The sequence below is a fragment of the Telopea speciosissima genome, chromosome 9 (genome assembly GCF_018873765.1).
Source record: "Telopea speciosissima isolate NSW1024214 ecotype Mountain lineage chromosome 9, Tspe_v1, whole genome shotgun sequence".
In the NCBI taxonomy this organism is placed as follows: Eukaryota; Viridiplantae; Streptophyta; class Magnoliopsida; order Proteales; family Proteaceae; genus Telopea; species Telopea speciosissima.
Window position 1 is genome coordinate 61,399,875 of NC_057924.1, and position 12,922 is coordinate 61,412,796.

The 12,922-nt window shown below is 39.8% G+C and overlaps 1 protein-coding gene and 1 pseudogene across 1 annotated transcript in view; both read right to left on the reverse strand.

Annotated features, from left to right (window-relative positions):
• Positions 1-9,841, reverse strand: part of LOC122640861 (metal tolerance protein 9-like) — a 31,094-nt gene extending 21,253 nt beyond the window's left edge. The window contains exon 1 of the mRNA XM_043834126.1: positions 9,753-9,841. The gene's annotated coding sequence lies outside the window, so the exon portion shown is untranslated. The remainder of the gene's footprint in view (positions 1-9,752) is intronic.
• On the reverse strand, positions 7,664-9,927 carry LOC122639228 (annotated as a pseudogene).
• Between the last annotated feature and the right edge of the window lie 2,995 nt (positions 9,928-12,922).

The window sequence follows — 12,922 nt, forward strand, 5'->3', positions numbered from 1 at the left end:
ATTGTATTTAGGGTGGAGTAGTGGACCAGAGAAATCAAAGCCATTATCTTTATTCTTTTAAATTGCACTTTGAAGAGCATATACTGTTAAAGGAAAACTTTCCCACGCAATTTCTCTTTCATAGGATTTTTTCTTTCCTGTATTAAATTTAAAAATATGAATCTTAGAAAGATGATATTTTTTTTAGAACAACTATTGATGTGGCATGTAGATTCCTCCTAACACTAGTGTCATGGAGAACCTTCTTTTAATGTTCAAAATATACAACGTCATACACTACGCTTAGGAATGAATTGTGATCAATGTCTACGATTTGCTAATCATAACATATAGAATGTCGTCTTGTACACAACTATTATAATAAAATTAAAAAAAAAATATTTCCCACCGTCTTTGGATACCTTTTTATGCTCTCTATTCTACTTTGTCTACATATTTCATATGTGAATAATACCATTCTTTTTACCAACCTTGGCGTGGTGTACAAGCATTGTGGGGAATCCTCTCCCTGTAATACATTGTTATTGGATCACAAGTTTTTTGTTTTCCTCTCTACTCTCTTATCATTGTGGGTCTTGATGATACTGTTTTGTGTGCTATCATTGGTGTAACGTATGAAATTCTTTCTATGACGCAGCATGGGAAACCCTCTTCGGTATCTTCTCTTTAGATTTTTTTTTTAATATATTTTTTATTATTTTTTTTATGAGAAGGTATCCTCTTTAGTAGAATGCTTTAATTTAGGTATGAAAAAGTAATGCAGTGCTAATGCTTGTACGACCACAATTATCTAGATAGTAAGAGCTGACTTTCTACCTTATAAGATAAGAGGTAGCTTAAACGCTACCACTCATGCTTGAAAGCAAAGGGACCAATATATCCCTCAAGCAGTTAGCTAAACAGAGCTAGGGAGAAACAAAGCCAACTGGTCGTATGTTGTGGTGTGTATCTAGAGTTGTCAATTCCAGCTTCGGTCCTGCACATTTACTAACCGGGCAGTCCCGGTGTAGAGTCTTAGCCCGTCGGGTGATGGACCGGATTGATCAATTCTAAGCCTGACCTAGCCCGACCCTTTTAACTTATAAACTTGGTTATGGGTTTGGCTCTGTTTGATTTATTGGTCCCAATTTGTTTATGACATTAACTTTTTGTTGGGCTCGGCTTGATGTGTTGAGTATATTTTTATGATATTTTTTAGCTTAAATTTATATCATGGGACATGGGCCAACAGGAGTTGCACTATTTTAGTTTATTTCTAACGAATCGGTCAAGTTCGAACGGTTGAAACATTCAATTTTAATGGAAAAAGACAGAAAAGAGGTGGCAAGATGGTACACCTCTTTGTAAAATTAAAATATTTAGTTTTAACGGGCTGCACCGTTTAAAGCCCGTTTATATTTAAACAGGCCCATAGCCCGATTTTGCACCGTTTAAGACCCAGTAAAGGATTGATTATATTACCCGAGTATAGATCGAAGCCCGACCTAGCCCGACCCGAATACTTAAACGGGCGATCACGGTGCAAGTTTTAAGCATCGTGAGGCCTGGGTAGGCCTGACCGAACTCGACCGAGCCCGATCGATTGACACCCCTATGTGTATCTGCGCGTAGACATAGCCGGGTACGAAATGACCAGCACACCTCTGCCTCTCCATGGGTCACATGGCTGTGTCTGGGCGTAGGTACACGCCACAAAGCACGACCGGGTGGCGTTCCTTTTCCCATAATTCGGAGTAAAACTGGTGTTGTCAATCGTTGGTTTGTATGTACATTGGATACTCAACGTTTGTAAAATTGTACATGAGGTACCTATATTCATATTTACAATTAGAGATGTAAACGGATCGGATAAGAATCGGATGTGATCGGATCCGGATATCTCATGACCAAATACGAATATCCCTAAACAGATATAGATACAAATCAAATTCAGATTTTTGACTATTCGTTTACATCTCTGACTTGTGTAAACTAGACCTACCTCCCCGACAAATATGATTCACTCTCAATCCATGTCTCTCAGTTGTTGTAATTTCATGATTCTCATTTTTTCATTCTTTAAAATCTGTTGAATCTTCAAAAACCCTCAAGATCATTAGTTATTTGATTTTTTATTATTAGTTGGATATCTATTTGGATCAGATAAGGATGAGATTAGGGGTGGGGGCGGCTTTATGGTTGTGGTGAGAGGAGGGAGTGGGAAGGGTAGAGGTAAAGTTGAGATTACAAAAAATAAGGTACCTCAGACAACATATTATGAAAGTGAGGTACTTGAAATGATAAGATTTCAAACGTTGGGTATCCAAAATACAATTAATTTTTTTTTAATGTTACAATGGAGGGGATGAGAGGGATAAGGGAGGATAAAGGGGGTTGTAGGGGAGGAATACTATGTGTGGAACTGAGGCTCGAAACGAGAACCCAAAGGGCCTAGGCGCCTACCGCAAACCCAAACCCAATCTAGCTACGCTGTCCACAATCTATATAATCTTTTACAAACTCTAGCACCATCACTCTCTATCTTATGTAATATCTCTTCTGTGGACAGGTCCGAACCCATTTGGGAGCCAAGACGGAGATTAACCTTGTCTAATTTGAGTTTTGGGTCTAGTGGGATATTTAAGATTCAGGGATGTGTTTTTTTTTTTTTTTTCCGTCACTATGTGCACTTGACACCACATGAGTTAGTCATAGAGGACCAAAAAAACATCTCACTGGTACAATTTCATCTCACTAGTACTTGATCTACTTGGGTAGATCAAGTAGGATATTGGGTTTTCCTATTTGAGTTGATTTCAGTTGCCTAGTTTATGAACTACTTTTTTTTAGGAGTTCTATTTCCTACTTATGAATAATTATCATCTTCAATTTGCGGGTACCTCTAATTCCTCTAATAGGGGGGAGTGGACTGTGAACCCCACTTTGGTCAGTGTTTTTGGACAAAAGGTAGGATGATCATTTCCACCCCATGTGAGGAATTGAAATTTGAAAGAGAGACAGACAGATAAGTTGAGATTAGAGACAAAGAGAGAGAGTGAGGGACGAAAATAGAGTATTGAAGTTTCTATGTTGTGAGTGGGGTGTAAGTGTAGACCGTGTGGCCTTTCTCCATCTTTCCTTCCCGATTTGCTTTTTCTTCAATTCTCCCAATAATCGTTTTTCTCTTTTCCCTCATGTGTAACCTTCCTTTATCTTTTTTTTCTTCTTCTTCCATCTCTCTCATTTCTACTCCTTCTCACTAAGAATCTGAGTATACGTTGCCAACCCATAGACGTGGCAAACCCTTGAGCTTCATCTTCCAAGACCTTTCCAATTGGGAGAAATCAAACCAGCAATCAAGTTCACCTTTTGATCTGTATTCTAAGTGTGGCTTGTGTATAATCCATATAGTGAATAATTCCTCTCCATTGAGGTTAACCACCAGAATCGATCTCACACTATCCATTGGGTGTGAGGACAACCTCATGGCTTAGCATTTAATGATTCTAATACCTACCATTGAACCTAACCTTGCGTGGCTTAGCATTTAATGATTCTAACACCCACTTTTATGTTAGGAAAAGAACCACTTAACACTTAATACATATTATGGATCAATAAATAGAAGGGATCCAAGAGCTGAGGCGATGGAGGGTAAGAAAAGAAAAAGAAGAATGCCCTCAGCTGATCGGTTGGGTACTTGGGAGTAGAACAAACCTACCTGGCTTTGATGGAAGGTAAGAAAAGAGAAATGAGCACTTAAACAATTTGGATCCTCTATGGCACGCTGCCCGTCCTACGTCGTGTTGCACAAACACAGGGTCGTGTACAATGACCACTTTATTCCATTCGGGCAAGGCGCTCAGGCAGGGCTAAGGCGGTCATTACGCACGTCGCAGGACAGGCAGTGCTTCAACAATTTGGATCCTCTACTGCCGAGCTGGCCGACAGGACCATGCTACGCAGACACAGCAAGGTAGAAAAGGACCGCCTTATCCTTGTTCAAGCACCTTGTCCAAATGAGGGTATGGTGATCATTTCCTGCCTTGCTGTGTCTGCGCAGTAGGGATGCAACAGGGTCGGGTTGGACCAGGCTTTACAGAACCCTAGCCCAACCCTGAGTCCCCTTACTTGGGCCTAGGCCTGACCCGACCCTGACTCAGGGCCTGAAAATCCCAACCCTGACCCACCTTCAAGGTTGGGTCGGGCTGACCCTGATTGGGCCTGATCATGGAGAGGGGGAAGGAAATGCATGGGTTGGAATGGACCGCGAAGAAAATTATTAATTTTACGTAAAATAACACTATAATAAAATATATTATATAATTGATTATCTTCATATATAATATATTTTATAATAAAATATGGACGACATTTAAAGTTTATAATATGGGTTGTTATTCATGTAACAAGGGTGGGTTCGACTAATACATAATAAACAATGAGACATTGGAGGATCAATCAAAGGGGGCAAATTAGACATTTTACTTTTTTTATTAGAATCTCATGGCTATTTTGCAAATTGGCATTAAAAATGGTAATTTTGTCATTTCATCAAACTCTCTGCCCTACCCCTCTATCGTTTCTAGCGGGATGGAGTTCCTGTTGGCTCAAATTGAAGCTTCGTCCTCGATGAAGACACAAGCCTACAGCCACCGCGGTCCAAATCTCATCGTCTTCTTCATCTTCTAAACCCAAATACCTAGAAACCCCATCTTTACTCTCTGCGGCCTACACTTTGTAGACATTGGCGTCCAACAGCGGGCGGGCCAGCTATTTCAAAAACAGTAGAAAGAGTAGAAAGGAGAAAATGAGGAAGGCCGAGTAAAGAGAAGAGAGAATCGGGAATTGGGATTTTTCAGGGCGAAAAAGGATCGTTGATGACTTGGGCTTCTTGAATTCCTCTTCTCTGTGAGAGCATCCCTCCTCCCCCTCGTTTGCTTTGACTTTGTGCTTGGAATTTATGGCTAGAGAGAGATAGTGCTTCGTGGTTTAATCTATGAAAACTTTTTCTGGTTGAAGTTTCTGCCTTTAAGCTTCAATGGGTGCTTCGAATTTGCATATTTTGCTCCAGTTTCATTCTTATTACAACCAGATTGTAGAGAGAGAGAGAAACCCGGAGTTTTACCTCAGTTATAGAGTCCATGACTTAGCCGTCGCACGGTGTTGCGCTGCGCTGCCTCCGTTGCAGAATCCGACAAATGCGGAGGGAACGAGGTTATGAGGGATGAGGGAACGAGAGACTGGGGCAGAGGGAGGCAGAGGGAGTCGAGGGAGAGGAACCTTTAGCTTCGCCGGAAACAAGAGAAGGGAGAGAGAGGGACGATACAGATGATTTTGGGGAATATGGGTTGTGCTCAATTACCTTTTAACCCTTTTTTAAAAAAGTTAATCAAAATACTAAGTTTTCTTTGATTTTTCAATAGTGAATGCGATTTCACTCAATTACCCTCATAAATTTATTTCCAACCATATCCCTAACTGCAGTTTTAAGAGAGTAGTTACAGTCTTGTTATGTTTGGATAAATAACAGACTCTTGCTATGTTAATAATTCCCCTTATAATATATATTATATCCATATATATTTTATAGTATAACTTAAAACTGGGTCGGGCTGGGCCGGGTCAAGCTTAGCCTGAAACCTCAACCCTAACTTGACCTGACCCTGACTCAGGGCCAGAATTTCCAACCTTGATCCTCCCTCAGGGCCAAATATCTCAGGGTTTGGGCTTAGGGTGGGCTAGGACGGGTTTGGGCCGACAGAGCCAAACTTGCACCCCTACCGTGCGGCGTACAGGATCTAGTTTCATACTTAAAGGTAATTGTGGGAAGAAATAACTATATGTATTGATGAGATGAGAGAGAGGTGGATATCCAATAGACTAGCTAGTACTTTAAAGGATTAGGATTGTCTTTAGGGAGTAGGGAATGTCCAGGGCACTGCCAGTTGTTCGACTGTGCCGCACATATCCCTAGGTGTACACCAAAATGCGTGCAATACATCTCAACCTTTGGATGCCTCTTGACAGCACCCAGGACGCACGCCTCTATAGAGGCGAACTAAATTCCTTTATACGGAGAGAAATAGCTATATATTGCACAGTGCAATGAGAGAGAGAGAGAGAGAGAGAGAGAGAGAGAGTTGTCGAGGCTTCACTCAATAGGGTCAAAAGAAATCAATTGTCGAGACTTCACTCAATAGGGTCAAAAGCAATCAATTAATAGATAGAAACGATCCAAGAGATGGATGGTAAGAAAAGAAAAGGACGAATGGACTGATTAACATGAACAGTTGTGATTTGCTTTCAATTCCTTCTCTTCTCTTGGACTTTTTGATAAGCAAAAAAATACTTATCAACTCAACCGCCACAGAGAATCGTAAAGGTTGGTGTAAGTAGTAAATGGAGATGAAAGATAAAGGAAGCAATCCAGCACGTTTTCCTATTTCAAGGAAATCTTCACGTCGTAATAAAAATTAATAATGGAAAGAAAATCCAGAAAACAGTCTTCTTCCTCGCTATAGAAGAAGTCCCCACTTCTGAAGTTTATCGCCCGAAGAAGCCACGACTCCACACTCGTCAGGGAAACAGGTTGTTAGGCGTTTCATGACTTCGTGTCAATTGTTGTCTCTCTTTCTCTGTCGCCATTTTCTTAGAGATTAAATCTTGACTTCTCTCTTACCAAACAAAAAAAATCTTGACTTCTCTTTTCTGTATTCTTTGGTTTCCTGCAACCATTGACGACCGTTCAACAACCCATCATTTCTTTGTAGAAAGTTTTCATCGGTGAAAGATACGGCAGAATTTCATAGGAGCATGACAGTCATTTTACCTGTTCTTTTGTTTGATAGGATAAAGCATAATTTCTTAGGGGGCGCAGCGGTGATGTATTCAATTTAATTTACATAGAGGAACCATGGGCACCCTCTAGAAAGGCAGAAAGGATCAGGGGTCCACCGATCATTTCTCTCGCAGCTGTATCTGGGGTTTGCCAACCATTTTGCCAACTATATTGCAAGTGACTGTGTTTGGATGCAAGTACATGCCATGTTACACGACCAGTCAACATTCCTTTTTTCCTTTCGTCTCTTTAATTTTTTTTTCCATTTCATAGCCTTGCTATATTTCCAAGGCTTTATTTTGCCATATTATCAACTTGGGCGGACTCGTAAGGTTTAAGAAACCATGGCACTTTACCAACCCCACCCCCACCCCCCCCCCCCCCCTAAAAAAAAAACCATGGCCATGAGGCAATAAGATCAAAATGCAATGCATGGGCACATCTACATCGATCAGATGGGTGTGAAACAATACATCATGACTCTCTTTAGGGCGTTCGGCTCTCCTCCAGCCTTGGAGGGAGGTGGAGGATCCAGTCCAACAAAAATAGGAGGGTTAAGGTCATTTCACAGGCGGCCCAAGCCAGGCCCCTATTTAGGACTTTATCAGTTCACTTATTGAGCAAAGATGTTTGTAGAGTTAATAACTTGTAACAATGGAAATATTTAGAACAAAGAACAACTTAACATAAGTGACTACGGAACTATCTCATCCCAATAACAGAAACATAACAAAGGAGATCAAAACTACAAATCCTGCTATAATGTAATAACATATTAGTTCTTAAGAAATCTACTTAGCTACAAATTGTGAGTCATTTAGTTATGAAATTCCCCCTCTTAAATCATTCCTTGGTCTTGTGTTCTGGCTTGTGAGAGTACTCAAAATCTATATGCACAAAAGCTCGTTCGATCTCTGGGAGTTGCTCAAGCTTCTCTTGCAATGTCTCGCCTATGTTATGTGCTTGACTTAGGGCCATGTCTGCTGGAAGGACTATGTCTACCTCTACAAAGTAATGAGAACCAAACGTATAAGCCCTAACAGTGTCAATGTGCTTGATCTGTTCATGATGATTCCATATCAGAAATGTTAGCTTCGATAAGTAATCTGGAGGTGCTGTTCGACCGATTAATGACCACACATTCTCCCTTACTGTCTTTGCCCATGTACCCATTGTGTATAAGGCTATCTGCATTTCAATATATCAAATGTTACTAGTCTCTCAACTCTAGTCTCAACAGCCACATTATGAGCCAATTATAAGTTAAAATGAACTTACGAGTATAGCTCCAGTTGGATCAATCCACCAATAGTATCGAGAAGCAAGGACGGCTGCTACTAGACCCATTGAGTTTGTAATGACATCAAAGAAATGATCTTGAGCATAAGCTTGAACAATTTCATTCTTAAATCTTCGGCAAAATATCATCAGGACAAATTTTACAACCGTAACTGAAACCATGATCCCTATCATCCATTTCTCCTTCTCACGGTCCACACTGGAGTGAGACTGCAACAATCAGTGAAAGATTAATCAAGCAACAAACTAATCAATTCATGTAAACTACTGTTCTGAAACATAGTTTGAGACGACAAGCAAGAAAGAATGTGAAGAGGATTGGGATCATCATCCCTAAATCCAGTGGCCATATGTGCTCACTCTGACTCACAAGCTACAAGTATGAAAAATAATCAGTTAATGACAATGAAGTATGAAACAGTTTTAATATCATATTATCTAAGCTTCAGATTAGACTAAATGAGGCTCTGTTTCAACTGTAGATCCTTAAAATTGAGCTCACTCTCACGATTAACAGCTCTAAAACCTTTTTGATTTTTTTGGGGAAACTTCTTTTTGGGCCTTCAAGCAAAATGACTGGCAAGCAGTATTTGAGTTGCTAATAGTTCTGCTCAAAATTGAGTACCTTTGTAATAAGCTGCCGAACAGACTCAAACAATATTTGGAACCCAAGAGTCGCCATTACTGAAGCAAAAACAATGATTCCCTGTAACATGAAGCAACACAAACACAATCACAAACACATTAAATAAAAGAGGAGATCAATAAACCAGTCAATAGAAAGGTTGTACCCCAAAAAAAAGAAAAAATTGCAATAGAAAGGGAAATACTTCAAGCCCACCAGGGGTTTCTGCTAATTAGGCCTTTGCATCTGCAAGTCAAGCCTACAACAAACCCACCCATGATAGGATTAGGGTTATTAGAGGCAAACATTAGCCGTCAACAAAGGGCTAGTTGGACTATCCTAGCCCCTTTGGTGTGTGCCACAACTAAAGTTGTGAGGGAGCTCCTCTGCACTGTGTCTTGTCATATTTGGATTCCAAGTGATTTATTCTTTGAAAACAATACTGGATTAAAAAGGGCTTACCACTGGTTGCATTCGTTTCTTGCCGATCGGATACCCATAGTGATTGGGTTTTCTCATGGCATGATCAGTGAACCATAGAATGAAACCTGATAAGAGATCCAAAAGAGAGTCTAATGTCGATGCAATCACTGCCAAGGATCTACTCTCAATGGATGCATACACTTTTGCTATGAAAAGTAATAAGTTCGCTATGTTTGATATATTTATCGCTATCTTCTCGCCCTTGGCAAGATCCTTCAGTTCACCCTGCCAAGACACACAGTATGATAAGTTATTTCTTTTCTGTGACAGAGAAACAGAGTCAGAGAGACAGAGAACACTAACCTCTGTGAGGCTTCCAGGCAAAAAGCCCGATTCAGTCATTGTTTCCATCTCATTAAAACCTTTAAGAAGGTTCTCCTGCCTCTTGTAATATTTTGCAATCTTTCCTTTCTTTCCATTTTTTCCTGAGAATCAAGGATTTTTAGATGCAACAAACACCTATCAATCATATTAAGTAAAATATAGATTAAGAAGAAGAAGGAGAAGATCAAGTTGAGAGCTTACTCAGAGCCAAACAATTTCCAAAACCAAATTGAGAGTGGTTGTTGGGTTTTTCCGGCAAGCGAAATTCTCCAACGTTGAGCCTCCATGACTGCTCGGTCGTCTCAATCCCCTCTCTTTTTGGAGATAGAAGCTCCGTTCTTTAGTCGGTGGAATCAGTTCCAAGCTCTCTGGCCATTTTCTCTCAAAACTCCTATTAAAGGGAAACAAAAGAAGAAATTCCTTAACAACATTTTTCATCTTATACAGAAAGATCTCTTATACAAATTGATAACGAAGAAAATGGATTAATTCTCTCCGACTCTCCTTGAACACGTGTCGCAAAGTCACTGTGCCAGAACAGCAGTTGCAACTTACAAGGCGGTCCTTTTTTAAAAAATAATTCACCAATCCCCAATGCTTCATTCTTATTGCCATGTTTCATAAAAAAACAGAAGGTACAAGCTCGTGTTCTGTGCAATTCACTGTGAAATGACTGGATTGCCCACCCAGTTGTGCAAAGTAGATAATGGGTTAAACCTAACCCCGAGCTCAATCCTGAGTCCTCTTAGCTCAGTGTAAGCCCAACTCGGCCCTAAAGTCGGGTTGAGTTACTCAACCCAGGCCCAATTCTGTCGGACTCAGCCTAGCCCAACCTGGCCCTGATTGACCCTAATTAGGCCGGTCTAGGCAGGGTTGATCCTGAATTAACCCTGATTCTATGTGTTAAGAAAATAGAGACATATGATTGGTATCACAACTTGAACACATATAATTTTGCATTACAATTGTACTGAAAATGAAAACCTCTGGTGAGATGTTATCATACAGTTTAACCAAAAAACGTAAAATGTTAAAATACTTTTGTCAAACTTTTGTTTAATAAACAATTACACTCTAAACAAAATTTGTAAAAGGTAACGCATAACCTAACATAAGGTTAGGTCAGGCCACACAGAGCTAAGCCCGAGGCCTCAACCCTGGCTTGTCATGACCTTGACCCAAAGGCTAAAAATGTCAATCCTAACCAGCTCCTAGGATTGAGAAATCCAACCCAAACCCTAAACAGGTTCGGGCCCATAGGGTCAAACGTACACTCATATTGAATTACAGGGTAGTTCAGACCCTAAGATTTATAACGAATAATCTTAAAATCGTCTAATCCATACCAGTATTCACGATCATCAATATTAGTGCCGTTACAATGCACTAAAACCTTGTTCATATTCAGCCATATAACATCTAATGTAATTGGCATAAATCCTGAAAATCGTGATAGTTCAATATTTCTCATTGTTTTATTATGCCATTTTTTCAAATCCATAATAGGAAGAAACTTGATGTGTTGGAGAACCATTGTTATGGCTGGAGTAGGAGAGAAAGAGATGTATAATAACACTCCACCCCTCACCCCCAATCCAATAATTGTAAGGCACAACCATATACATACACGGACGTGCATAAAAATTAGGTCTCTATCTCATTACCAAAAAAAAAATTCTTGAGAGAATATATCCATAAACATTTTATACATAGGAGAATGAAAATTTCCTCCTACCCAGGTCATAGTATATTACTGTTCCCTTGATAGGATAAGTTGTCCTTAAGTGTCAGTGAAGGAAGAATCGAAAAACTGCTCCCTTTTTAGATACTTTAAACTTTCTTACCGCCCTAATTGACCAAATTTGGGGTGCCACCTGTTCTCATCTGGAACAATAGCTTTACCAATTCATCAAATACAAACAAGAGGATTTAAGTTATATCTAGCTAAAGGTTTACACATGAACATTACTAAACACGTTCTATTACTATTATAATTAAGGAGGAAGCACACTATCTGGGCGCATGTGGGGCTCTACTCGATCTTCCGCTCAGACACAAGGGCGCACGAAATGACTTTAACTGTCATTTTGTGTATCACTATGTCTAAGCACAAAGACAGCACATCAAACACACCTAGATAGCGTTCTCTTTCCCAAATTATTAATATCATGTTCGAATATTTCTATCTATTTGAAGTGTGACTCTATAAGACAAGACTCACCAAAATCCACTTTTGACAACCACACGATGAGCACATCTAGATTAGCTTATTGGTGTGTTCCATAAGAGAGTGACTCACCAGTCAATCAGTCATCACCACAAATATATCTAGGAGCTTAAGGTAAGAGCTCACTTTCTGTGAAAGAAAATAAGAGGTAATTTCAACGCTACTCTTGCTTGAAAACAAAGGTATCACTTTATCAGCTCCATAGACAATGACAATCACACTGTTTATTATTCAGTTCCGAAGTAATATATTTTGTTTCTATTTCCTTAAAAAAAAAAATGTAATGTTTAGATAATAGAGCTAACTTCGGAGAGAAAATGATCTGTGTATGCTGTCAATGGGAATGTGACGGGAAAGGGGGATTACTAAGTGTGGAACTTGTTGGAACAAGAATTGGCTTGAAACTTCAAGGTGCGTTATAGAGTCGCTTTCCTTAAGATGAAATTCGTCCCTACAGTCTTATGCAAATAGGTTGCAGACAAATTGTCTCCCAGGATACAGTGAAGCCTCAAACAAAGTTGATTATCTTGACTGCGTATTGCACAAACGAAACCAAAAACGATATTAGAAAGCCTTTTGAGAAGCAGAAAAGCCAGAAGCAAAGAAATCTGTCCCTGCAGCAAAATAGATTCCCTGCAAGAACAATTTTGAGAATAAGGAGAAGAAGAGAACGTTTTGGGATCTAATTCAAATTTGAAATATCTCTGGATATTAATAAGCCACTTGGCATCTGTTCCCAACAGATGGATTCTTCCATCTTTGAATCTGGTTCGTTAGATCGTAACTGTACGATCTAAGCCATCCAAACACATAACAGTCATAATTGTTGATCAACTTTGAATCTAGTCCATTGGATCGTAACCGTACGATCTATACCATCCAAAAATATAACAGTTATAACTGTTGATCAACTTTGAATCTGGTCCGTTGGATTGTAACCGTACGATCTATACCGTCCAAAAATATAATAGTCATAACTGTATACATTGATCTTATCCAGATTCAAATCGAACCACTAGATCAAAAGGAACGGTCCAAATCAGATCTTGCTCGAAGCGTGCCAAGTGCTAAGTGCGTGCGCCACTAACTCCTCTACAACCCACTGCCCACGTCGCGCGCTCGGACAAAAGTCCTTGCACATACA